Source organism: Bos mutus, chromosome 4, assembly GCF_027580195.1.
Source record: "Bos mutus isolate GX-2022 chromosome 4, NWIPB_WYAK_1.1, whole genome shotgun sequence".
Lineage (NCBI taxonomy): Eukaryota > Metazoa > Chordata > Mammalia > Artiodactyla > Bovidae > Bos > Bos mutus.
This window is the reverse complement of record NC_091620.1, coordinates 92288587-92294367: the sequence shown is the minus strand read 5'-3', so window position 1 is coordinate 92294367 and position 5781 is coordinate 92288587. Positions and strand designations below refer to the sequence as shown.

Below are 5781 nucleotides of genomic sequence, written 5' to 3'. Positions count from 1 at the left end.
AGAAGAGAGGGCTCTGAGGGTAGAGAAGAGACAGAATTTTCATCGTCTGCCCTTTTGCATTTTGAATTTTTTTTTAACCTTGTACAGTCGATCCTCATCATTCGTAGATTCCATACCTATGAATTTGCCTACTGGCTAAAATCTATCTGTAACACTAAAATCAATACTTGCATGCTTTAATGGTCATCTGTAGACATGCATAGGGTGTCACAATATTGTTCACTCAGGCAAGTCAACTTCACACTCTGAACCTCATTCTCTCTTTTGTAAAATAAAGATTACCAGTTGTGCTCAGCATTTAAGATTACAATCTATGTATGATACGTGCATCTGTATACAAACATCCCCTCTATGTGGTGGTTCTATATTCTCTAGTTCAGTGTTCAGAGCAACTTTGTAGAACATAACTATCCTAAACAACAAAAATCAACCACATATGTATTTTTAATACTACGTGTGAGAGGATGTGTATGTATGTATTGTATATTTGATTTATCCAATTATGTGAGCACAGGGATTGGCAGGAACATAAAAAAGGGTACGTACCCTTAAGTGTTAAAGATAGAATCAAAATCACAGTTCAGAGTATTAACCTCATATTTCAGAAAAAAGGACCATACAAGAGAGGAAAGAAAGAAGAGGTCCTAACTAACAAAGTGGACAAGGCGATGGTCAAGATCTAAACAGAGAAGCCATCTCATCCTGTGAATGTTCTAGAAATTAACACTCGGCAAGGATTCAGAGAGTTCAGAGATCAGGAAGTGTACCCAAGAGAGCCTGAAAAGCAAGCTGGAAGTATTCTAAGGTGACGTACCTCGCAAGAGAAAAATATATATGTAGCTGTTGAACCCATGAGTTCATACCAAAAGTCGCACCAGCAATTGATAAAAGTTCAGATCTCAGCAAGTGGAAAGCTACAGAGAGGCTGCAGGAACAATTTTGGGGAACTGAGCCATGGAGAAGCTGAGAATCTAGGAACTTGAGATGGAAGAGTCATGCTAGACCAGAGGCCCTTTTGTTCATGTAAAATTTTCTTGGGATAGAGTCAGTATTTGAAATCAAATTCTGAAAGAATTCCATGACCCAAAAAATGACCCAAATTTTCCTATAAAAGGTACAAATATTTTAGCTATTTTCTTTTTACTTCCATCATCAGTCTTAGTAGGGTTCCCCTCCCTCTGCAAAAAAAAAAAAAAAAACAGAAAAAATTTGGTAAAGAAAGACTACCCTCCTCAACCTCCAACTGCAGGGAGTTTAATAGACAACGATCCCAGCTGCTCTGAAATCCATTTTCACGTGTGCCATGAAGTCCTGCTTCCCACTGGCTGCTTTGTGTGGGGCAGGAACACTGAGGCAGGCCTGTTCCTGGGAGACAGGGAACTTTTCAGAGGGTCTCTGGGGACCTTCTTAGGCTGGACAGTGTCTAGGGCACTTCCACCCAACCTTCCCTCGGGTTCTTATCTCTCTGCATGAACACCCATCCTCAGCCTTATAGTCTCACCCAACTCCCTCTCCCAAGGCAGTTCCCTAATTAAACTCCTTGCATGCTTAATCCCATCCTGACACCTGCTTCTCAAATGAGCAAGGCTAACCAAGGAAACCAACATCTAATGTTTAGTAAAAGCTACTGAGTTATTGGACAAAACCTGGGAAGCTTCACTCTCTGCTCCCTAGTCGGCTTGAGACTCACTCAGTGCCCACAGGACACAGTCTGCTTCCGAGACTGAAAACCACCAAGGTTTAGATTCAAGTTGTGAACCAATCACAGGTTATTGTACATTACAGATTATATGCGTAATTAAAGGCATTTTGGGGAGCTCCAAAATCACTGCAGATGGTGACTGCAGCCATGAAATTAAAAGACGCTTGCTCCTTAGAAGGCAAGTTATGACCAACCTGGACAGCATATTCAAAAGCAGAGACATTACTTTGCCAACAAAGGTCCATCTAGTCAAGGCTATGGTTTTTCCAGTAGTCGTGTATGGATGTGAAGAAAGCTGAGCGCTGAAGAATCGATGCTTTTGAACTATGGTGTTGAAAAAGACTCTTTTGGGTCCCTTGGACTGCAAGGAGATCCAACCAGTCCATCATAAAGGAGATCAGTCCTGAATATTCATTGGAAGGACTGATGTTGAAGCCGAAACTCCAATACTTTGGCCACCTGATGCAAAGAACTGACTCATTGGAAAAGACTCTGATGCTGGGAGGGATTGGGGGCAGGAGGAGAAGGGGACAACAGAGGGTGAGATGACTGGATGGCATCACCAACTCAATGGACATGAGTTTGAGTAAACTCCAGGAGTTGGTGATGGACAGGGAGGCCTGGCATGCTGCAGTCCATGGGTCGCAAAGAGTCAGACACAACTGAGCAACAGAACTGAACTGAAAGATCACTTGTAAATGAATGCTAAACCCACAAATGCCATGAATCTATTCCACTGAAAAGCTAGAATACTCTGGATACCTCAAAACCGTGAATTAGTCTATTGGGTGCAGGTGCTATCTGCTCAATCCATTCCACACACCCTTCCTCAACGTGGATGAGCCTCTCTGCATTGTTACCTCGTGGATTTCCACCTGTTCTTCAAAATCAACTCAAAGTTTACCTCCTGTAGGAAAAAGCCCCCTTGATTTCTCCTGACCTGATAACCTCCCTATACTGTTTCTTTAAGGATTTGTACCTGACTTTATTGAAAGACCTACCCAACAAGGCTTTTTTTTCAGGTGCTGGTAATTAATGACCCTCCAAAGGTGCCTGAAACAGGCATGCTTACCTCACAGAACGAGGAGCCCAGAAGAGTCAGCAGAGCAATTGGTTCTGTTGCTCCAAGGTGTCCTTCGTCCGTGCACTCCATTTCATCCTCAGTGAATTAGAAATATTGTCCCTCGAGCTCTAACCACTATCACCTCAAAAAACACACTTAAAGGTGAGAAGAAAAGGCGAAACCATCAACCCCTTTTCCTCTCCTTTATGACAAAAGAGGGAGAAGGCACTGGCGACCCACTCCAGTACTCTTGCCTGGAAAATCCCATGGACGGAGAAGCCTGGTAGGCTGCAGTCCATGGGGTCGCAAAGAGTCCGGACACAACTGAGCGACTTCACTTTCACTTTTCACTTTCACGCATTGGAGAAGGAAATGGCAACCCACTCCAGTGTTCTTGCCTGGAGAATGCCAGGGACGAGGGAGCCTGGTGAGAGACGGACACAACTGAAGCGACTTAGCAGCAGCAGCAGCAGAATGACAAAAGAGAAAACCCGTTCCACAGCAGCCCTTTTATCTCATTGGCCAGAATGGGGTCAGTTGATTGGTCCAACCAATCAATAAGAGCAGAGAGGACTAGGATTACGGGATTGGCTTAAACCAAGGATGATTTATCCCTTGGATGGAACCCACCTGCTCTGCTTGTGTTGCTGCCTCATGCCTAATCTCTCTCTCTTTTTTTAATCAAGGCCCTTTTATCTAGGAAAATGGAGAGAGTGACTGTGGAGCAGAGAACCAACAATGTCTGGTCCACACCCAACTCAGAGTTCCTGGGTGAGTTGCCTCTCTGCCTCCATACTCTATTGAATCCTGTCTCCCTTTCTTAACTGGCCCATGCTGCTGTTTAGTAGCTAAATCGTCTCGGACTCTTTGTGACCCCATGGACTGTAGCCTGCCAGGCTCCTCCGTCCATGAGATTTCCCAGGTAAGAACACTGGAGTGGATTGCCATTTCCTTCTCCAGGGGAATCTTCTGGACCCAGGGATGGAACCAGAATGGAACCCGGCCTCTTGTTTGCCGGGCAGATTTTTAACCCCTGAGAAAGTGAAAGTGAAGTCGCTCAGTCGTGTCCGACTCTTTTGCAACCCCAGGGACTGTAGCCTACCAGGCTCCTCAGTCCATGGAATTTTCCAGGCAAGGATACTGGAGTGGGTTGCCATTTCCTTCTCCAGGGGATCTTCCCAACCCAGGGATCGAACCTGGGTCTCCCGCACTTCAGGCAGACGCTTTACCGTCTGAGCCACCAGGGAAGCCCTAGTAGCACTCAATACCAGTTTGCTGAACACTCGAAATATTCATTTGTTCATTAAAAAATTAAAACAACACACATAACTATAGGAATTCTAAAAATATACTTACAAAATGAAATCCTAGAAAAGTTTTCCAACACCTCATCTAAAAGATTAATAGGAATGCTACAGCGATTGTACAGAGCAACAGAATGAGGCTAAAGAAGATAAATAATGACCATGTGAACCTTCTGGCTTGGTTTCCATAATCACAATCACAGACCCCCCAGTTCTCTGATTCATACTCCAAATATGCTTTTGGTGTCCCACTCAGGGATACAACAGCTATTTCAATGGTGGCCATAGAATACATGACACCCTGGGAGGTGCTACACTAGATAAAATGAGCACTAGTAAAATTTTCCCAGCCATCACAATCATAATCACAACATGGGTTTTGGTGTTACATAGGATGCACTACTCACTCAAAACCTCTTGCAGTTTCTAGACTTCAGAGGTTATCAACTGACAAATTGAATCTCCCTATGTTGGGTCCCAGGGCTTCCTTCGTAGCTCAATCAGTAAGGAATCTGCCTGCAATGCAGGAGACCTAGGTTCAATTCCTGGGTCGGGGAGATCTCCTGGAGGAGGAAATGGCAACCTGCTCCAATATTCTTGCCTGGAGAATTCCATGGACAGAGGAGCCCGGCAGACTACAGTCCATGAATTTGCAAGAGTCGGACACAACTTAGCAACCAAGCCACCACCACCAATGTTGAGTCCCAGGGCTTCCAGGTGGCCCCAGTGGTAAAGACTCTTTCTGCAGTGCAAGAGACTGGGGTTCTATCCCTGGGTCAGGAAGATCCCCTGGAGAAGGAAATGGCAGCCCACTCCAGTAGTCTTCTGGGAAATCCTATTGACAGAGGAGCCTGGTGGGCTACAGTTCATGGGAGTCCCAAGGTATCAGACCCAACTGAAGCGACTGAGCAGACAGCACATGTTGGGTCCCTGCAAAGTTCTGATCGTACTCACCTGGCAGTTTTGTTTGCAATTGCATGCTTAGGTCCAAGAAATGATAGGTCTAATGAATTTGGGGGGCTGAGGGATCAGCAAAAGGATACATAGCACAACCAAACTCCTAACTTGAGCAACTAAGTGGGTGGTAGATGGAGGAGCAAATCTAGAAAAAAGCCTCTGCCTGGAACATAGTCCCTGCAGAGAAGCCATGACTCGCCCATGTACCTTACACAAGTCTGGGCTCCAAGACAGTTCCTCAGAGAAGCCTTCCCTGATTTTACCTAAACTGTGAGCCCCACCGTCCTCCATCCAATTACCCTGCGTCACCCCTTCCTGACATGACACACGTCGGTTTCTGTCCATCTCCTCCATTAGAATGTGTTTCCTGAGGGAAGCACAGTTTGTGTCTTGTTCACTCCTGAGTCTCCAGTGACCCGTGTGTCTGGCACATGGGAGCTGCTCAGTAAACATGAGCTGTGAGATGGGATGAGGGGCATAGTTTGGGATGTGTTGAATGTCAGGTTTCTGCTGGACTGACAGAAGGAGTCAGTGAGAAAAGAAAATAGCTGTCTGATGCTCTGGACGGCATAGTGTACTGGCAGAGTGATGAGTACAACCCAGAGGAAAGGGTGTGAGCTGTACCCTTCCCCTCAGTGGGAGAGATTAAGTTGGGGGATAAAAGTCAAGGATGGATTACACAGAACTTCTGCATTTGAGGGAGAAGAATAGGAGATAGAAGAGCAACCAGCATGGTTGAAAAAGAACCAGGAGGC

General features: G+C 45.4%; 1 non-coding gene across 1 annotated transcript; it reads right to left on the bottom strand.

Moving 5' to 3' along the window:
* Positions 1-3940: 3940 nt before the first annotated feature.
* TRNAF-GAA (transfer RNA phenylalanine (anticodon GAA)) lies at positions 3941-4012 on the bottom strand. The gene has a single exon. It is a non-coding gene; the product is annotated as a tRNA-Phe (tRNA).
* Positions 4013-5781: the final 1769 nt, after the last annotated feature.